The sequence below is a fragment of the Peromyscus californicus genome, unplaced genomic scaffold (assembly GCF_007827085.1).
Source record: "Peromyscus californicus insignis strain IS unplaced genomic scaffold, ASM782708v3 Scaffold_12__1_contigs__length_115047231, whole genome shotgun sequence".
Taxonomy (NCBI): Eukaryota; Metazoa; Chordata; class Mammalia; order Rodentia; family Cricetidae; genus Peromyscus; species Peromyscus californicus.
In genome coordinates this window covers 80,000,737-80,023,067 of record NW_026294413.1, presented here as the reverse complement: position 1 = coordinate 80,023,067, position 22,331 = coordinate 80,000,737, and positions in this window count along the sequence as shown.

Here is a 22,331-nt window from a genome sequence, read left to right as displayed (position 1 = left end):
TCGGATCTCAATCCTCTTCCCTAGTGGCTTAATCAGTTCTTCTCCCACCTGTCCATCTTTGACTCTTACCTGCCTAGGACACTTATTCAGATGTCTCATGGAGGGGTATAACTTGCAGTTCTTCTTTTTGCAGGAAAAACAAAGGCTCCCATATGTCAAATCCTGGGTCCCCAAAGGTTGCTAACACAACCAGTGAATCAGAAGACAAAACGGCTTTGTAATCATAAGGGAGTTTAATAGTGTCATCAGCAGGGGAAAGGCAAGGTCAGATTTTATTCAGATTTCTTCTTCCTTTAAGGCCAGTCTTTGAAAGATGGTTTTAGAAATCACAATGGCGCAAGCCTTTAATCCAAACACTAGGGAGGTAGAGGCAGGCAGATCTCTGTGAGTTCGAGGCCAGCCTGGTCTAGAGTTCCAGGGCAGCCAGAGCTGCACAGAGAAACCCTGTCTCTGAAAACAAAAAATCAAAAACAAAAACAAACCTGATAATGAACAATCCATTTATTTGTGTGGGAAAGAATACAGTCAATATAGACTGTAGAACAGGACTGAGTGTGTATCTCAGTGGTACTGTGTTTACCCCCTCAACCACGAAAACAAATAAACAATCACGGGATGTGTGGGGGGTTGGGGACACGACTCTTACTAATGTGAACAGTAAACTGTAAACGTATAGAAAAAGCAGCGGGGTAGTCAGCCCTTGTTAATGTGGGCCATAAACTGTGGAACAGTGGGAGTGTCCGCTCTCCCCTTGTAGTGGAGGAGCTGTGGGTCGGGAGGACAAGATAAAAGGAATGCTTATTTTTCACTCAATGCTATTTCTTTCACACTGTTTTTAAAACTTTAAACATATCCCTGTATCAGCCATTCCAAAAAGATAATTGCACATTTTAAATGCATTTGTATTCAGCATTCTGTGTTAGCATAGGACATTATTATATGAAGATAAAAACCATTGTTGATCAAATAAGATAGGCTTCCAGAAAGACAGGTCATGTGTAAATGACTCCTGCATCTTGAGGACAAAGCGCATACACGCATGCTCGCACGCACGTACGCACACACGCTCGCGCATGCGCACACATCCCTCAGGCACAGTTGGAAGTGCACAGGAAGGATTCCAAGGTTCAGTCACCTTCACTTCTGCCCTGGTGTCAGAGACAAGGACTTGTGGCCATTGTGATGCTCCTTTTGTGGAAGAGAGGGAGCAAGTCCTCATAATTCATAAGGGCCCACGCCTTGCTTTATTTCCCTGAGCCTAAGCCTGTTGGGTTTTACTACCTTGCACACGGAACCTTGGGAAAGAGCACCAGGAGTTGGAAGGGGGAGGATGCTTTACTCCACCGGAGTCAGAGGTCCCAGAACGCCAGCCACTGGATGGGAAAGCACACATTAACTATTCAGCTTTGGTTAGGCAGGTGACCATCCTTCTTCAAAATCTGTTTTCCTAGGCAGCCGAGCTGCCAGCAGCCCATAGGACCACTGAGTCAGAGATTCCATAGGCTCCAAAAGGTAACTTGCTACTTCCTTTAGAAGACTGTGGTCAGTTTTGTTTAGATTTCAGAAGCCATTAATTGTAAATAAGCATGTTCAAAATGTAAACAGAGATGTTACAGCCTTGAGGACTTACCCCGAAACTCTAGTTTTATACTAGGAAATTCCCAGCAGGCTGCTGTGATTCACGTTGCTCCCCCAAGAGCTCTCATGACTCCGAATTACTTGGCTGGAAGCTGTCATGCTGATTCTTTGAGAGCAAGGTGACCTCATTTCCTCTTGGACAAACAGAGACCGTTATGAGGTGGGACAGGCCCTTGCTCCTTCCTCTGCCACATCCTCACCTGGGCAAACAACCCCAGCGCCTCCGACTCTTCAACGCTTCGTAGAACTGCCGTCCTCCGGCTCAGCTTCAGACTCTGACATCTCTGATTACTTTTGGTGCAGTCTGTGCTCGACTTTCAGTTCTTTGGGGGCAAAGAACACATTTTATGTGTCCACCTCTCTCTCATCATTTGCTACATGTCTTAACCACAGAGGTGCTTTCTTGTGAATGCAGAACAGAGGATAGGAACAGAGAGCTTTGGGGTGTCCTGAAAGTTCGGTGTCTCTCTCTGCATGTATTACACTACACATTCATGACTAACTCCAAGACACCAATAAAGCACAGGCGTTTCGTTAAGGAAAGAGATTAAAGCTCTTCCTCTTACAGTCTTTTAACCAAGAGTGAGTCCAGACTTGAGTTCTCTACTTCATGATCTCTCTGTCTTGTGCCTTGTCTGTTGCGTGAGTCTGAATCTGTGCCTGCCTGAAGGCTGTCTTGTGAATTTGTTTGTCCCCAGATCTGTGTGTGTCTATCCTTATGTGTGTCTGTCTGTCGTGTGAGCTGTGTGTGTGACCGGTGGGAGTGGTGTCTGTCTGTTCTGGGTGTACTGTATGTGTCTCTCTGTGTGAGTGGTGCTCGTGTGTCTCTAACAAAGGGCTTTGCTTTGTATTTATTGAACAGCATAGAAAGCATTACATGGGGGGAGAAATGGGATCATTTACAGAAATCTTTAACACAGTTTTACAAGGGATTAATACACCAGCTCCAACTGATCCCAACAAACATCATTGTTTTTCAATCAATATCCATAAATAGTTGCTCTCAACCTTTATGGTAGATTTTTAGGAAGTTGCTTTCAATTTTTTTTTTTTTTTTTTTTTTTTTTTTTTTTGGTTTTTTTGAGACAGGGTTTCTCTGTGTAGCTTTGCGCCTTTCCTGGAACTCGCTTTGGAGACCAGGCTGGCCTCGAACTCACAGAGATCCTCCTGGCTCTGCCTCCCGAGTGCTGGGATTAAAGGCGTGCGCCACCACCGCCCGGCTCAATTTTAATATTTGCTGCTTTCAAGAAATGATTCATATGCATTATCTGGGTCAGGGCATGGAAGAGTATATAACTAAGTTCACGGCTGTGAATTAGGTTGTAAAAGTTAGCTGCGTGGGAAATAAATTTGATTGTTATATTGTTCTCTCTCTCTCTGTGTCTGTCTCTCTCTCTCTCTCTCCAGAGTAAATAGTATAGGCTTACATCCTTTTTTGTCTAGTAGTTCTGTCTTGTGCTTAAAGACATTTTCAGATAAATCATTCTCCATCCGGATCAGAACTGCCCCGTGACAAACACTGGAATTGTTATTCTCATTCTGCAGATAAGGAAAATATGGCAAAAAGATGACACATAGTTGATGGGCGACGAGGGCAGTACTAGGATCCAGGTACTCTCTCCCATGCTTCTGTGCTGTGTGTCCCCCTGTCCAGAAAGAGGCAGGATTCTGTGAAGAGAAGAGCCAGGTAATTAAAATGTTCAGGTAGGTGGTATGAAACATTCCAGCTCAGGTGTTTGCCTCAAGCCTTTCCATCTATTCTGGAGACCTCCTTCCAGAAACACTATTTTTTATTTTTATTTTTTATTAGGATGCCCAAACTATAATGCAAATTACTTGCTAGTCTGAATTCCAGGAACTTCCTTTGTGGTCTAAACTGAAGTTTCTGTTGGGAATGAGAAATAAGGAAGTAAATGCATATGGTTTCATTATTTTCTTGATTCCAAGAGGGAAGTCTCCAACACTGGCCTTTGTATCTCAGTAGTCTAGACCTCCTGAATCAGATGAGGCAACACAGACTAATGGAGGAGCTCTTCTGTAGCCCTGGTTTTAAAAGGGTGGGCAGATGCAGGTTACAGGTGTACACTGAGCAGAGTGTCTAAACCTAGCCTGGCTTCTCACAGCCAGGGAAATGAGCCCTGAAAGCTTTTGTTTGGGTTTGGGTTTTTTGTTTGTTGTGCGTTTTTTGGTCTGTTTGGGTTTTGTTGTTGTTATTGTTTTGTTTTTTTGTGACAGGTTCTCTTTACGTAGCCCTCGATGTCCTGGAACTTACTATGTAGACCAGAGTGGCCTTGGACTCAGAGATCTGATTAAAGGCCTGTGTGAAAGGTCTGATAAGCGGGGCTGGTGGCAGTGCTGGTTACCGGCCGAAAGGTCACGGTCACGACAGAACCCAGTATTGGTTTTAGAACTTTATTAGGAGGAAGAGGGGTGGGGAAGGACCAGGCCTGGGAAAGAGCACATGCAGAGGGCAGAGAGAGAAAGGTGGGGGGTGGGACAGAGCAGAGAGAGAGGGTGCGGTCTGCATCTGGCTTTTTAAGGGCTCCCTGGACGGAGTTGCCAGTGTACACTGATGACCTAAGATGCAAGACCTTTTGCTTAACTCCTGAACTGCGCGTGTGCAGTCATGTAGCTGGAGTGAGGGCAGAATTCTAACATTGTGCCCAACCGTCTGTCCAACAGTTGGTGTAGGATTTTTTTTTTTTTTTTTTTTTTTTGGTTTTTTGAGACAGGGTTTCTCTGTGTAGCTTTGCGCCTTTCCTGGGACTCACTTGGTAGCCCAGGCTGGCCTCGAACTCACAGAGATCTGCCTGGCTCTGCCTCCCGAGTGCTGGGATTAAAGGCGTGCGCCACCACCACCCGGCATGGTGTAGGATTTTGAGACAGGGTCTTAGGTTCCTCAAACTCACTCTGGTCTGCACTTCCAAGTGCTGGGATTTGCAAGCCTGTCCTACCACGCCCAGCCCTGAAAGGCTATTTTCTGACTAGCTGGGTCCAGAAGGAAGTTCATATTGAGTCATGGGATATATTCCTGGGTTGCTATACTAAGAACATTCAGCATGGCACTGCAGTGGGATGATCTTTACACAAGTCCCTTAACTCTCTGGATTTCAGTTCTCCCATCTGCGAAATGAACAGCATTGGTCCCACCTGCACTGATTCTGCCGATTGGATGAAGTCATGCCTATGTGTGAAAGTGTTTTTCATTCTTTCATTCATTCAGTATTTATGACGGGGCTACTATGTGCCAACATAGTTCCAGGTGCTGGAAATGGAATGGTGAATTTCGTAAATGGTAATTCCTATCCAGAGTGCTTCCCTTCTTTTCTTGTCTATTTTGGCCCAGAAGACCAGGTCATACTAGAGTCCATCTCAGGAATTCAGCTAAGTGGGGATGCTGTGTCCTTGGCCCACAGTTCCTAGCAACTGGGCAGCTGGGAAAGACAGCTGCATGTGCTGCTCACCCCCTCACCCCTGACTCCCACTCACCCCCCTCATCTGTGACTCTGAAGTGTGGAACATTCTTTTTAACCTCCTTCTTTACATATGGCAAACAGACTCCTCAGCAGTTTGGGGGAAAGGCCATAGAACTGGTCATATAGCATCCTTGAGTCTGAGGACCACCCCTTCCTTCTTACTGTGTGTTTAGTGGTAAAGGTGAAGCTGGCTGTGTCTAGGCCTGTAACATGATAGGGGAGGTGGTGGAGCTACTGAGTCCCTAACGGCCTGTGGAAAGGGGTGGAGGGAAGCCACATATTTGCTTCCTTACTCATGGAAAGCAAAGCACTCAGGGGCTGAACCCTGAGGTTACACGATGTCGTCAATAACACAGAGAAGCACAGGTCCCCTTGGCTCATCCGTATTCAGTCTATGACTCTCTAAACTCTCCTGCCCTTTTGGGTCTCTGGTCTGATTTTTAGTTTTACCCAGGCCAATCATCTCTGACTTCAGCATGAACAGCTTGAGCCTTGGCCAAACTTCTTTTGTCCCTGATTCAAGCACAGTAAGTCAGAAATGTATTACCCTAAAAGACTATTGGGGGCTGGGGTGATGGTTCAGTAGTTAAGAGCACGTGTTGCTCTTGGATAGGACCTGGCTTCAATTTCCCAGCATCCACCTGGTGATTCACAACTACCCATAGCTCCAGTTCCAGGAGATCCAATGCCCTCTTCTGACCTCCAAGAGCACCAAGCATGCTGATGCTCATACATACATTTGGATGAAATACTCACACATAAAATAAAGTAATAAATCTAATAAAAAAATTTTTAAAGGGTATTGGTTATAACTTTCCAAACCTCCTGGATTCTGAGTCTGTCTCCAAGAAAAGTCTCTACATGGAACTCAGGTTACCATATTGGGTGGCAATGGATGCATAAGGGGAAGCTGAGGGCATATTCCAGAAAAAGGGCTGAAAGAGGAAATGAGAAACTGCTGGGCTCCTGAAAACTGTCAAGAAGTCTTTTTTTTTTAATTTTTTTTTTTTTTTTTTTTTTTTTTTTTTTTGGTTTTTGGAGATAGGGTTTCTCTGTGTTGCCTTGGCTGTCCTGGAACTGATTCTGTAGACCAGGCTGGCCTTGAACTCATAGAGATCCACCTGCTTCTGCTTCCCAAGTGCTGGGATTAAAGGTGTGCACATCGCTGCCAGACAAAGTTAATCGTATTTAGGGAAATAAGTAGAAATATTTAGCTATGGGAAAAGCAAGGTAACACCATAGCCCGCATGATGTATGCTTTCATGGCTCTCTCACACTAGGTTCTGGGTGCTCTTATTTACTTAAGGTAAATGCAAGCGTCTCCTTTACATTATACGGACAGGCAAGCAGCAGCTAATAGAAGGAAGTGAATCATCAGAGGTCATTCACTGAAAATGAGATTTTGAGGAACCTCATGACACATGTCCACCTTCCTATTCACCTCCTTCCTTCCTTCACGTCCACCCTCAGTGTCTCTCTCTCCTCTCCGCCTACAGAAAATGCTCCATTCCCCCGAGAAGTGCCAGAGATCAACCAGATGAGCCTCTGAGGAAGGATTGGAAGAATGCATAGACACCTGTGTGAACACAGAGAAAGTGCATGTACACACACACACACACACACACACACACACACACACACACACACACTCACACACCACGCCAGGGACCCAGAGAGACAGTAGCACAGTTGGGAGGAACAGGATATGGATAACTGCATGCCCAGAATGTTCTGCCTTTAATCTGGGTAAATGATTGTGGCAAAAACAAAAGAAAACAAAAAGAGGCTTGCTTTCTTCAAGGGTTTATCATCTCTCCCTTGTTAAAGGGTGATAACAAAGACTGGTACGGTGGCCCACAGAGTTCAACACCAACCTGGACAACATTCCAAGAAAATTAAAATTTTAAAGATAGCTAATAACTATTTTTTGTTTGTTTTTTTGAGACAGGGTTTCTCTGTGTAGCTTTGGAGCCTGTCCTAGATCTCACTCTGTAGACCAGGCTGGCTTTGAACTCACAGAGATCCGCCTGGCTCTGCCTCCCGAGTGCTGGGATTAAAGGCATGCGCCACCACCACCCGGCTGCTAATAACTATTTTTATTGTATGGTATTTGCTTTTAAAATTTTAACCATAGTCTTTAAAGAAAGTACTATTAATGTGACCATTTTATAGTTAATAAAGCCGAGACACACAAGTTAGAACAAGTTCCCCAAGGCCAGTGCCCCCATCCAGACCTGGCTGATTACAGGGCTTGGGAAACCTTCTGAGACAGGATCCTATTCAATCGCTAAGGACGGGTGTTTGTCCTTAGATGGGGGAATGTCCTGCTTTGTGTTGTTGTTTGTATTTCTTTGACTTGTGTAGCCCAGTGTAGCCTTGAACTTATTATGTGGCTGAGGACGGTTTTGAACTCCCGATTCTCCTACATCTACCTCCCCAAGTGCTGGAATTACAGGTGTGCACCAGCATGTCTAGCCCATGCGAATTTTATTTCTAACTCATGATGGCACCCAAGAAAGTTTCAGCTATCCAAGCCCCTTCTGTTTGGTTCCTACCTATCCAGCTCGAGCCAGACTTTATTTGATGAAAAATATTCTTCCTTTTATCTGATATAGCCAGCCACAGTCTAGTCAGAAGGGTGATCACTGCGTCTTGTGGCCATACTTATATATCTGTGCACATTCCTGTGAGCACCTACAATCTTGCTTTTTCACAAGCTCTATTTACCCATGTTTACGTGTGAGGACACTGACGGACTTCTGTGTAGAGAAATATCAATAGCATCTATTTACTGAGCATTCTTTTTCTCTAACAGGCATGAGACTAAGTTCTATATGCATGACTCAGTCCTCAGTGAGGAAGACACAGTGTCATCTCCACTCCATGGCTAGTGAAAGTAAGGCTCTGAGAGGCTAACTAACGGGTTCCAAGTCCTACAGCGACTGCCTCGCAGGTCAGACGCAGGTTTCTTGCCAGAGAGCCTGGGAGTATGTTGGAGCTTTGTTTTTACAGGGCTAAGGATGGAACCCAGGGGCTTGTGGATGGCAGGCAAGACAGCTGTACCACTGAGCAATATATAGCTCTGACCCAAAGCCCATGCTGATGATTACTGTGATGGTATTGTCTTTTTAGCCCCGCCTCTAAGCAAAAAAGTTGTCTTTTGGGGTAGGTGCCTGGGTAAACAAAATAATAAATACCTATCAATACTATGTTTATGTGTCTTGTTTGCTGATGAAAATGACTTGGCCTGAAAGTCTAAAGACCACAGATTTTCGCTTTAGTCTCCTTGAAAATTCTAATTCTTTAGATAGACTCCTAGGTATCTTGACTTTTTTTTGTTTTTGTTTTTGTTTTTGTTGTTTGGTTTTTTGAGACAGGGTTTCTCTGTGTAGCTTTGCGCCTCTCCTGGAACTCACTTGGTAGCCCAGGCTGGCCTCGAACTCACAGAGATCCGCCTGGCTCTGCCTCCCGAGTGCTGGGATTAAAGGCGTGTGCTACCACCACCTGGCCTGGTATCTTGACTTTTAATGTGCTTCTTCGGGGATTCTTATTACAAAAAAAAAAAAAAAAATCCTGGAAAATTGTTTCCCCAATATGCCAATGCATATCTGGGGTATTTTAGTTTATTTTTATTGGTTTATCAACCCCCCCCACTCCACCCCTAGAATGCCTAATTAAACCATAAGCTTTGTATCTAGGGGCATTTCGACTCAAGCCCCACCCTTTGAGACAGAGGCCACCTAAGTGGGGAAGGCCAGAGCTGCCCAACAGACACATGAGCAGAGCTTTCCATACAGATGAATCAAGGAAGGGGATGTACGCTTGGGAGCCGTGCCAACCAAGCCACCCTGAGGCGGCTTTTCTAAAAATCTATTCTCATAAAGTTAATTGCTTCAGTACTTTTGTTCCTGTACTTTTTTAAAAAAGATTCCAAGTGATTGTTTCATTTTGTAAAACGTGCCAAGTGGATGGCTCAAAGGACTTTTCTGTGGAAAAACTGAAATAAAAATGCTTTCAGAATCAAAGAAACTCTCAGAGTCATAGCAGTGGGGTACGCATTTAACAAGTGAAGGCACTTGCTGCCAGTCCTAACGACCTAAGATTGATCCCCAGGACCCACGTGGTAGAGAAGAGAGTCCTCGCTTGTCCTCTGAGCTCCAGATTCATGTCATGACACTCACATGCCCCTTCCCATTAAATTAATTAATTAAAGTGTAAGAAAAAGAAAGCACAGCAGTGGATGAGGAGAAATTGACTCCTCCATGACCTCAGGAAAACTGGAGAAAGGAAGTGTAACAATGCAGACCTGGGCAGTCCTATAGTTACCAGTACCGCTCTGCGTGTCCAATTTCCACATCATTTCTGTACTAGATCTCTTCTCCACTCCTTAAGGTCAGATCTTATTTACTTTGTTTTAACTTCCAGACTGATACTTGATGTTGTTGGTGGCTGGTTGAGGAGTTGGTTAGGACAGGTCATCTAACCCAGGCTCGCGCCAAACTCACTGCGTAGCCTAAAAGACCTTTAGTTTCTGACCCTTCTGCCTTTACCTCCCGAGTTCTGGGGTTACATCCCTGTGCCATCATGCCAAGCTTTGCTTTCTTTAATTTCGTTCTTTCCTTTTTTTCTGAGAAAGGGTCTGTCTGTATAACCCTGGCTGTCCTGGAACTCATTATGAAGATCAGGCTGGCCTCAAACTCATAGATACATCTACCTCTACCTCCCAAGTGCTGGAATTAAAGACCTGCACCACCAGGCCTGGCCCTTAATATTTATTTTTATTATTTTTTACTGTGTGTATGTTTGCATGCATGCGAGCAGGTGAGCACAGGTGTGGCAAGAAAATAAGTGTCGGATCCTCCTGGAGTTGGAGTTACAATTGGTTGTGAGCTACCGAATATGGGTGCTGGAAGCTGACCTAGGGTCCTCTGGAAAAGCAGTACGTGCTCCTAACAACTAAAGCCAGATCTCCAGCCCCAATTTAAAAAATTTTAATAAATAATAAAAAAAAAATTTTTTAAATTAAATAATGTTAATCATTTATAGTGTGTGCATGCCACAGTGTATATATGGAGGTCAAAGGGTGATGTTTTTTCTTTTTTAGAAATCACTTCTCTCCTTCTACCCAAGGATTGAGCTTGGACCATCAGGCTGGACAGCAAACCGCCTTTAGTGACAGAAGGAGCCATTTCACTGACCCCTGCTTTGGTTTGCTTGTGCTTGTTTTGAGGACAGGATCTCTTCACGGAATGTGGAGCTCATTGATTGGCTACATGGCTGGCCAGCCAGCTCCGTCTGACATACACACCACACACACACACACACACACACACACACACACACACACACACATCCCGCAACTCTCCTCGCACTGGGGTTACAGACCCGCACTGTGACACCTGACATGTTTTCTTTTCTCTTTTTTTACCTGAGTGCTGGGGATCCCAACACAAGCTTGTGCTCAGCACTTTGCCCAGCTCCATGCAGTTTGGGGGGGTTGGTTGTTTGGTTTTGGTTTTGGGGACCAGCTTCTGTTGACTTAGCTGTATTGCCAGGCCCAGATTCTAGGATCTTCTGGGGTCACCTGACTTGCACTGCACCTTTACTGCCCCCAACAACTACCTTCAGCAGAAATAAACCTAAGAGCTTCTGGAATGAGGGAGAAGGCAACCATGACATCATCGCTATGCAGATCATCTGCTCCATGATGTAGCATGCTGGAGGTGTGGGCAGTCTGTACATGTCAGTCAGCATGTTCTATTTGTGAAGAAATTCTACAGCCTAACTTCTAAGAATAAAATAACAAAACTCGACTCGAACTTTCCGCTTTGTTTAATGAACAAGTACATAAAGCCGGATGGTACCGATTACACTCTAAGGGCCCACAGAGGAACAAGACAAGATCACTGTTCCCAAAATGTTCAAATCTGGGCCTGGGGATGTAGCTCATGTGGTGAAACCTTTTGTTCTATCCCAGATACTACATAAACCAAACTGAAGTTCAAGGTCATTTTCAACCACTTATTGAGTTGGGGCCAGCCTGGGATACATGAGACCCTATCTCAATAGAAAAAAAAATGCTGAAACCTAGTTAAGATGAACAAACTTACAGGAAATAATTTAAAAACAATTGAGGAAGGTGAGGACCATTTAAAAAGAAAATAAGTTTAGTCGAGGACGTGGAGAAGATGGAACATTCCTGAACTATTATTAGGATTCAGAAAATTAGATCTCGCAATGTGATCCCAAAGTCCAACAAGTCTGAAAAGTCTGGAGGAGATCATTGTACAGCCATGTTCACAGCATGGTTCTTCATGACGGCCATGTGTGGAAGTGATCGTTGATGGAAGGTCCATGAACAGAAGCGTGGGTAAACAAAATCACAGAGAGTCAGGACTAATAGGATTTTTATTCCATCTCAAAACAGAAAGAAGTACGTCCTGTCACACATGCTGCAAAGTGGACACATCCTGAAGTTTTTTGTTTTTGTTTTTGATTTTTGGGTTTTTTTTGTTTGTTTGGGTTTTTTGTTTGTTTGTTTTGTTTTGTTTTTCTGGCTTTTCGAGACAGAGTTTCTCTGTGTAGCTTTGGAGCCTGTCCTGGAACTCACTCTGTAGCCCAGGCTTTCTGAGTGCTGGGATTAAAGACCACCACTGCCCAGCTTCCTGAAGATTTTATAATAAATGAAACAAGCCAGTCACAAAAAGGCAAATACCTCAAGATTCCAGCTATAAATGATACCTAGAATAGACAAGGTCAGAGACAAAGCAGGCGTGGTTTCCAGAGGCTAAGGGAGTGGAAAATGGCGAGTTTCTATGTATAGAGCTTCAGCTTTGCAAAAGGAAAAGGTTTTAGGTAACACTTGCTGCCCAAAAAAAAGGAATGTACTTAACACTACTACTGAACTGTGTATTTATGAGTAGTTAAAAATCTAGGCGTGAGGCTGGGCAGTGGTGGCACATGCCTTTAATCCTTGTTTAGAGAAAAAGAAAAAAAAAAACCTAGGCGTGATTGTAAAGCTGAGGCCAATCTGGATGTGAGTTTGAGACCAGCTTGGCCACAAAGCAAGACTGCCTAGGAATGAAGGACAAAACAATTAAGATGACAAATAATTCCCTATGTGTGTCTCTGCTTGTTTGTTTGTTTTGAAACAAGGGTTCCCAGTACAGTTGAGGCTGACCTTGGATTCGAGGTCCTCCTGTCCCTAACTCTAGAGAGTTGGGATTACAAAGTATGAACCACCACACCTAGTACTATGTGTATTTTTTAGCCATAATTTTTATAAACTATTAATCACTATCAGCTATATTAATCACTATGTAGAAAAATTTAAAGAAATAAGACACTAAAGTTAGAGATTTCTTGGACATGAACAAATCTTTTTTTTTTTTTTTCTTCTTCTTTGTTTTTCGAGACAGGGTTTCTCTGTGTAACAGCTCTGGCTGTCCTGGAACTCACTCTGTAGACCAGGCTGGCCTCAAACTCAGAGATCCTCCTGCCTCTGCCTCCCGAGTCCTGGGATTAAAGGTGTGCACCACCGCCTAGGTACATTGGGTTGGAATTGGTAGTGGGCAGGGACTTCTGGAAGAAAGGCACCAGGAATAACCAACCATTTGACATGCAATGGAGAATAAATCTTGGATGTGTTTAACTGTGGTGTTTGTGTGTGCGTAAACAGTGAGTGACTCGGGAGGCAGAGCCAGGCGGATCTCTGTGAGTTCAAGGCCAGCCTGGGCTACCAAGTGAGTCCCAGGAAAAGGCGCAAAGCTACACAGAGAAACCCTGTCTCGAAAAACCAAAAAAAAAAAAAGTTGGAATTCTAGGAAGGCATGTGAGTTTCTGACCAAGGACGTGTATGCTTTTTAATAATACTGAAGATCCACACTTGTCTCAGCTGACATATTGGGAAGAAAAAGAATGGCTTGGCTGGGAGCTGGGACAGAAGAAACTGGGAAGCAATGTAACTGCAGGGCTGGGGGTAATGGAAGTGATCATTGAGATAACAGGGTCCGTGGGGAAGGAAGAGTGTAGGGAAGGGGCGGGGCTTGTCTGCTGTCCTCTTTCCTGTACTTGGGAGCTCTTGCTTCTTCCAGACTTAGAAAGCCACGTTTTGATTTAAAGCCTTGAGTATTTCCTTTAAAAGGCTGTATCACGAAGTCTATTTCCTGTGGGTTAGAACATGGATACCTAGGGATAGACAGCCTCATTACCCAGCTCAGCATCACTCGTCAAGAATAAAGGCTGAACACAGGCTGAAGCGCTCTCTGAAGGGAGGGGTGACTGTCTTGGTGAAAGCTGTGGTTCTAGAGGAAGGGAGCGCCATTCCCAGCTTGGCGGATGATTCTATTTGTGAACCTAGCTGAGTCACGTCCCTTCATCTTCCTTTTTGTGCAATGCAGAAATAGTTTTTCCACCTGCTTTTGCAGAAAACCCGAGGTGGATTTAAAGACGGAGTAATTTACACCTTACACTTTATCTTTTTTTGAGATGGTGGAGGTGAGCCTCAGATAGTGCTCAGCAAGTTCTCTACCAGCGTGCTACACAGTGCACCAATAAGCAAAGGGCTAAAGCCTGAGCTGGAGTGAAGCCCAAGATGTATGAAGCCCCTGGGGTCATAGGTTTGATGTGTCCATGGAAGACCAGTTGACATACCCTTCTCTTGACATCAGAAACCCACAGAGAAGATGTAAGCATTAAACAATATAAACAAAGATTGCTCCAGAGAGTCTAGGTTCTGGGAATATGAATGGAGAATTCTGACCAAAATTCCAGGTCTCCAAGTTCCCCTTGAGGAGTCATGAGGATCATGCAGGAGGTGAATCACCACACCCAGCATCCATCCATCCTGAAGACCTAAGCCGCCAACTATGAGTCTTGGCAAAGGAAGGGGCTAGAGAGAAGCCTGATTCAAACAGCAGTGCCAAAGGAATATGACATGTTCCCCTGGGTTCTGATGGGACTCAGAAATAATTTTGCCCAGGGCTCTGGATGCCATTCTAGTTCTGAGGTCAGTGGTAGGTCAGAGCCAGAGATGGTCCCCATGGAATTAGCCCCATTGCTTCTAGTCTGGAAAAAAATATGTGGAAAAAAAAGAAAGCTTGGAGATTTGTTGGCCTAAATAAATTGACTGTATCCTTCCCAAAGTCCTACTATATATAACTAAAGGGCAGAGAGTGTGATGGTTCCTCTTGGTTGTCAACTCAACTACATCTGGAGTTAACTAAATTCCAAAAATGAAGGGCACACCAGTGAGGTATTTTTGCTTAATTTGAAGTAGGAAGATCCACTTCTAATCTGGATCTTGAGGAGGAGAACACATACACCTTTAATCTGGGCCACATTTTTTACTGGATGCTTATATGCGGACATGGAAAAAGAAAGCTTTGGTCTTTGCCTGCTTGCTTTTGCCTTGCTAGCAAATCCACTCCTTCATTGGCATTAGAGCCTACTTTTTTGGGATTCCATCATCTACTGAAGATCAGCTGAGACATCCAGCCTCGTGGACTGAGCAACTTCTGGATTCTTGGACTGTCTGTTCATAGCCAGCCATTGTTAGATTAGCTGGACCACAGCCTGTAAGTCATTCTAATAAGCCCTCTGTGTGTGTGTGTGTGTGTGTGTGTGTGTGTGTGTGTGTGTGTGTGTGTGTGTGTATTGATTCATTCTATAAATTCTGTTACTCTGGAGAACCTTGACTAATACAGAGAGGTAGGCTGCTCTTCAGAACCTGGAAAACAGACCAAAGGATGCCAGAGAAAAGCATATTGACTGCTTGTGTGTCAAGGTGGTTTCAATGCCACAGGGAGTTCTCAGAGCTGGGAGAGTCCAGTGGGGTCCCCAGAAAGAGAAGCAGACCCCAGAATTCTCTAAAACACTTAGACTTCTGGTGCACTATGTTCCAAAAAGTTCATGCATACATTAGAAGGGCAGTGTTTTTGAGTTGTAGCTGCTTCAAACTCATTATGGAGTTGAGGAAGCCCTTGAACTTCTGACCTTCCTGCTGCAGACTTCCCCAGTGATTGGATGGCATGTATATATCACCATGTCCTGTGCCTCAGTCACTGTTCTGTTGCTGTGAAGAGACACCATGACCACGACAACTCTTATAAGAGAAAGCATTTAAAAGCTTACAGTTTCAGGGGCTTGGTCCATCATCAACACGGTGGGAAGCGTGACTGCTGCCATAGCAGGCAGACGTGGTGCTGGAGAAGTAGCTGAGATCTACATCCCGATCCAAAGGTAGAGAGAAAGAGACTGGGCTTGGTATGGGCTTCTGAAACCTCGAAGTCCATCCCAGCTGACACACTTCCTCCAACAAGGCCACACCTCCTAATCCTTCAAATCCTTTCAAATAGTGCCACTTAGTTATTTGCCTAATAACTAAGCATTCAAATATATGAGCCTATGGGGGGTCATTCTTTTTTTTTTTCTTCTGATTTTGTCTGTTGGTATTTTCCCTTTTCTTGAAAATAGATTCTTTTTTCATATACTATATCCTGATTTCAGTTTCCCCTCACTCTACTCCCAGTTCCTTCCCACTTCCGCTCCCATCCAGATCCACTCCTTTTCCATCTCTCATTGGAAAAATACAGGCTTTCTGGGTGGTTGAAGGCGCAGAGATCTCTCTGAGTTTGAGGCCAGCCTGGTCTTGAAAAACAAAAGAGAGAAGGAAAAGAAAAGAACAGGCTTCTAAGAGATAACAGCAAAACATAACAAACTAAAATATAATAAGATAAAACAAAAACCATCACATCAGAGTTTCGAAAGGCAAACCAACAGAAGGAAAAGGGCCCCAAGAGCAGGCATAAGAGTCAGAGGCCCACTTATTCACACACTCCGGAGTCCCATAAAAATACTAAGCTGAAAGCTGTGATACATACACAGAGGACCTGGTACAGACCTCTGCAGGCCCTGTGCATGCTGCTTCAGTCTCTGTGAGTTCATATCAGCTTTGCTCAGCTGATTCAGAGGGCCTTGTTCTCCTGGCGTCCTCCATTCCCTCTGGCTCTTACACTCTTTCTGTCTCCTCTTTTTTGGAGGTTCCCCAAGTTCTGAGGGGAGGGATTTGATGGAGACATCCCATTTAGAGCTGTGTGTTCCAAGGCCTCTCTCTGTGTGCAATGTCTGGCAGTGGGTCTCTGTATTTGTTCCCAACTGCTGCAAGAAGAAGCTTCTCTGATGATGGCTGAACAAGGCACCAATTTATAAGTATATCAGAATACCATTAGGAATCATTTTATTGTTACTTCTTTTTTTTTTTTTAGACCAGTAGTATTTTGTTTTACCCTAGGTCTCTGGGCTATCTAGTCTCTGGTTCTTAGTAACCCAAGTAGTGTTGGATATGGGTTCCATCTTGTAGAGGGGACCTTAAGTAACATCAGACATTGGTTGGATACTCTCCTAAGCTTTGTGCCACCACTGCCCTAGCATATTTTGCAGGCAGGACACCATTATAGGTAAAGGGTTTGTGACTGGCTTGGTGTTTACATTTCTCTTTTGGTAGTCTGCAGAGTAACTTCCCACACTGAAGACACTAGAATGTAGGGGTGAAGGTTCTGTGTGGGCACCAGTTCTCCATGTACAGTGAGTTGTGTGGGTGTTGTTCTCAGCAATGGGGCCTTGCTGTCAGTTTGTGGAGAGCAACCTACTGTCTTGGCACAGCCTAGATTGTTTGGGGATTTCCATGGGACCTCTTTGGCTCAACTGGATGTAACTCAGTACCAGAAGTTTTGTTTGTTGACAATAGATGGCCAGTTGGGACTCTGTTTCCCCCATTATTTGGAGACTTCATTAGGATTGCCTTCATATATTTTAGGAAGTTTCCACTCACTAGGTTTCCATGCCATCCCTCCAATGCCCCTCAATTCTAGTTGTCTCTCTCTGCCTTCCCTCCCTCAACCCTGTTTCTCCTCCCCCTCCCCACCTGATCCTCCTAATCCCACCCACCTGCCCCTAGTACACCCATAAAATCTATTTTATGGGGACCATTCTTTGGTTGTTGTTGTTGTTTTTCTTTTGGTTTTTTGAGACAGGGTTTCTCCATGTAGTTTTGGTGCCTGTCCTGGATCTCGCTCTGTAGACCAGGCTGGCCTCGAAATCACAGAGATCCGCCTAGCTCTGCCTCCCGAGTGCTGGGGTTAAAGGCATGCGCCACCGCCGCCCAGCGGTGGCCATTCTTATTCAAACTACCACACCTTGTTCATGCAGTTTTGAGAATGACATCCAGGGCCTTCATATGCTAGCTAAGTGTTCCACCAACTGAGGTCTATCCCTAACTGTAGAAGGGCCATTGTTTTTAAGTGCTGGGGAGGGGGCAGATGGCTTAGTCAGTACCTGTAATCATAATGACCTGAATTTGGATCCTTAGCACACACATGAAAAGCAGGGCATGGAGTGCACATCTCTAATCCCAGACTGAGAGGGAGTGGAAATCCAGCAGATTCACCAGTTAGCCTAGACTAATGGATAAGCTCCAGGTTCAGCAAGAGACCCCCGTCTCAAAGTGTAAGATGTAGTGTAGTTTTCAGTCATTTTCTTTGTGCAGACACAATGCGAAGAAGGCCTTCGTGTGTAATCAACCCCCCCACGGTGCTGTGGAGTTCCGGAGCTCTGCTTTAGAGAGAGGAGAAAACCAGAGCTGACAGAACAGAGGTGGAGCAACCTGACCACGGTGGCACAGCCAGCAAGCGGTGACTGGGGATTTGAATCCAAGTCTTTCTGACAATTAGTTGATTGACTGACTAATCTCACGAGTGCTGGGCTAGCCTGGAACTTGCTGTGTAGCTGAGGCTGTTCTGGAATTCCTGAGCCTCCTGCCTCTCCCTTCAAAGTGCTGGGATTGCAGCCACGTCACAGGACACCCCGTTTACAAGGTGTGGGGATGGTTGGTGCTGGGCATCCTTGCCAGGCCACACTCTACCGACCAAGCTACACCCCCAGTTCTCCTTCTGACTCCAACTCAGCTCTCCTGGGCTTCCACGAGGAAACAGAATGAGGTGGCAGGAAGAGCAGCCGGGGCCTGGATCTTTTTCCACCAAGCTTCCCGGACAAGCAGGGTGGCACACACCTGTGACTCTAGCATGTGGGCAACACAGGCAGGAGGATTGCTGCGAGTGTGAGACTAGTCTGGAAGCCTGGTTACAGAGTGAGATCCTGAAACAACTCCTCCCCCTCCCCCTATCTGTGTGTGCAAGCAAGCATGCATACACACAACTCTCTCTAAATAAATGTGTAAAAAATATAAATAAATAAAGAGGGATAAGACTGAGGGGCTGGAGATGTAGCTTGGTTGGCAGAGTTCATGCCCAGCAATCAGGAAACCCAGAGTTCAACCACCGACACCTCCTAAAATGGACATCGTGACATATACCGACACCCCAGCACGTGGGAAATGAGGCAAGGTGATCAGAAGTTAAAGCTCCTCCTCAGCTACATACAGAGTCTAAGGCCAGCCTGTCCAGAGTGCCTGCTTTAAAAACCAAAGGAAATAAGGGGGACTGTGGAAAAAAGAAAAGGCGTGGGGATTGGTAGTCTGCCTTACACGGATATTTTCTTAAGCAGGCACATGAATTTCCATGTTTGACCCTCAAAGGCCATGTGATGGGGCACTTCTAGGATCTTAAGTCACTCCACTGTGGTCAGCCCACACTTGCTTTCGGAGGCTTCCTGTCTTCCTTTAAAGCTGACAGACACCGCAGTGAGTCAGCCCTACCAATGCCTGACTCATTTTTGACCTAAATTTGATGATCAAACCCAATACCCCAGAATTCGGCATTATGGCTCAAGACTTGTGGTGGGAATATGGAATATGGTTGGACTGTGTGTGTGTGTGTGTGTGTGTGTGTGTGTGTGTGTGTGTGTGTGCATGTTTGCTTGCACACACAGATGGGGGAGAGGGGGAGGAGTTGTTTCAGGATCTCACTCTGTAACCAGGCTTCCAGACTAGTCTCACACTCGCAGCAATCCTCCTGCCTGTGTTGCCCACATGCTAGAGTCACAGGTGTGTGCCACCCTGCTTGTCCGGGAAGCTTGGTGGAAAAAGATCCAGGCCCCGGCTGCTCTTCCTGCCACCTCATTCTGTTTCCTCGTGGAAGCCCAGGAGAGCTGCGTTGGAGTCAGAAGGAGAACTGGGGGTGTAGCTTGGTCGGTAGAGTGTGGCCTGGCAAGGATGCCCAGCACCAACCATCCCCACACCTTGTAAACGGGGTGTCCTGTGATGTGGCTGCAATCCCAGCACTTTGAAGGGAGAGGCAGGAGGCTCAGGAATTCCAGAACAGCCTCAGCTACACAGCAAGTTCCAGGCTAGCCCAGCACTCGTGAGATTAGTCAGTCAATCAACTAATTGTCAGAAAGACTTGGATTCAAATCCCCAGTCACCGCTTGCTGGCTGTGCCACCGTGGTCAGGTTGCTCCACCTCTGTTCTGTCAGCTCTGGTTTTCTCCTCTCTCTAAAGCAGAGCTCCGGAACTCCACAGCACCGTGGGGGGGTTGATTACACACGAAGGCCTTCTTCGCATTGTGTCTGCACAAAGAAAATGACTGAAAACTAAAGTTATTTGATTTCATTTTGCTGTGCTTCCGTTTGAACTCTGGGACTCAATCTTGGTAGGCAAGCGCTCTGCCACTGAGTTATTGTCCCAATCTAGTTAAGTTTATTTTTTTTAAGATTTATTGTATTTTTCAACTATGCATGCTGTATGTGGTCTGACGGGGGTATGAGTTCAGGTACCCATGGAGTCCAGAAGAGGATGTCCGATCCTCTGGAGCTAGAGTTACAGGTAAGCCACCTGATGAGGGTGCTGGGAATGGAACTCACCAGAGCAGTATAAGCTCTTGGCTGCTGAGCCATCTCTCCAGCCCCAGGATTATGATTATTACAAATTGAGTATCCCTTGTCTGAAATGATTGAGATCAGAAGTGTTTGGGACTTTGGGGTTGGGAGGTATAGCTTAGTTGGTAGAGGGCTTGCCTGGCATGCTTGAGGCCAAATTTAATCCCTAGCATGTTAGTGCATGCCTACAATCCCCAGAGCCCTGGGAGGTAGAAGATCAAGAGTTCAAGGTCATCCCTTGATGCATAGCTCATTTAAGTCCATAGGCAAATCTCTGAGTCTGAGGCCAGTTTGGTCTACAGAGCAAGTTCCAGGATAGCCAAAGCTACACAGAGAAACCCTGACTCAAAAAACCTAAATAAAGAAATCAATAACGTCTGTATACCCACATGTGTTATTTTGGGGATGGGACCCAAGTCTAAATACATTTTTTTTTTTGAGGCAGAGTTTCATTATATAGTCCTGGGTGTCCTGGAACTCCCTGTGTAAACTAGGTGGGCCTGAGACTCACAAAGATCTGTCTGCCTGTCAAATGCTGTGACTAAAGGCATGGGCCACTATGCCTGGCTACTTTTATGTTTCATATGTATTTTATTCACAAAATCCTGGAGGAAAACTATGCAATGTTTTTTATGTATCTGTGTTTTGAGTGTGACCCTGACTCCTATACCACTCCATTTACCACCAGACATTTTGAATCCATTCTGCATTCTCTGGTTTACTAATTGAGTAACTTTTTTTACAATAAGTTTTATTATCACTTGTAGAATGAGGGTGATTATATAGAGCTTTAAACAGTAATTGAAATTATATGTGGAAATGCTCTATAGCTGGACAATGGATGTACTTTAGTTAGCAGAGAACTTGCCTGTCATGCAGGAATCCCTGTGGTTCAATCCCCAGCTCAACATACAAACAAACGTGATTGGGGCTGGAGGGATGGTTCAGTGGTGAAGAGCACGGATTGTTCTTCCAGAGGTCCTGAGTTCAATTCCCAGCACCCACATGGTGGCTCAGAACCTCTAAAATGGGATCTGATGCCCGCTTCTGACATGCATGTGTCCGGGAAGACAGAGCACTCATATACATAAATAAATAAATAAATCTAAAAAAATAAATAAATAAGCGTGACGATGCATGTCTGTAATCCCAGCACTTAGGAGGTAGGGGCTGGAGGGTCAGAAGTTCAAGGGCATCTTTGGCCACACAGTGAGTGTGAGTTTGAGGCCAGCCTGGTTATATACATGTGTCCCTGTCTCTAAATAAATAAATGAAGGAAAGAAACAAGCCCAAATCAGTGAAAGGTTCTGAGTTTAGAGTTCAAAGGGGCACTGGGGCAGATTTTTCTTTGTGGTCAAGGGGTCTATGAGAAGAGTTATTGATGCTGTTGGCTGACAGTAGCGTGTGGCAGATACTCTGAGGAAAGGCCAGGCCCACATAACGGAGCGGCAGTCCCTTAGTACAGCATTCACAGGAAGTGGGGAGCGGAGAAGAGGCTGAAATCTTTCTGGTTTGGGCCCTTGGTTGGTCATTGCTATAGGTTAGCAGGGAGCGGTGAGTTAAAGAAGAGCATGAAATGGAGAAATAACGTCTCTCCTGGCTGGCCATTGCTGGGGCTCGATCAGGTTGGGAAGACAAGAATCTGGAGAAATGAGTTACTTTACCTCTGGAAATCAAATTGCTGTAGTTTCTGTAACTGTCACAATCCAACAGAAATGGAGGCACTTTACAAAATGGTGTCGCTCTGGCTAACACTGAGTAGAACCGACTCAGCATCGGAAACGAGGCTGTACCTGGGTTAACTAGACCCAGGCTAAGACAAGATGGGAAGGGAGGCTGGGACGGCCCCAGCAATGCTGGTCAAACTCGAGGCTGGGGGTAGAGTTGGAGTTTTGACTGAGAACAGAGGACTATGGGAACGAGCTCACGCAGGGGGTTGGATCAGGTTTTGCTTTGGGGTAGAAATTCAAGCTGAGATGCGGCACTGTCTGAGCCCTGAGGCAATATAGCAGTTTCATGCAGTGACTCAGAAGCAGCTGTCTTTCTGCAGTTAGGGCCTAATCCACTCATCTTGGTTAGAAGAAAAGTGGAACATGGAATTTAACACACGTTAAGAGGTTTTCAAAGAGGAGTTCCACTACCTCCTCTTCTTCTTTATTCCCTTCCCCCATCCTAGGCGGTAACTCAGTCAAATTGACTTTCAGCAGCCTACAGATCTGGTCCTTATAGTTTTGATCATCCCCCCAGCATTCATCAACCATCATCCATCTATTCATCCAAGAAATATTCGTTAAGTGCTTAGGCACTCTTGTTATGACTGGTACTTTGTCAGGCTCTGAGAATTCAGCAATGTAAGAGAGAGTATTGTTTATCCCCCATGGAGCTTC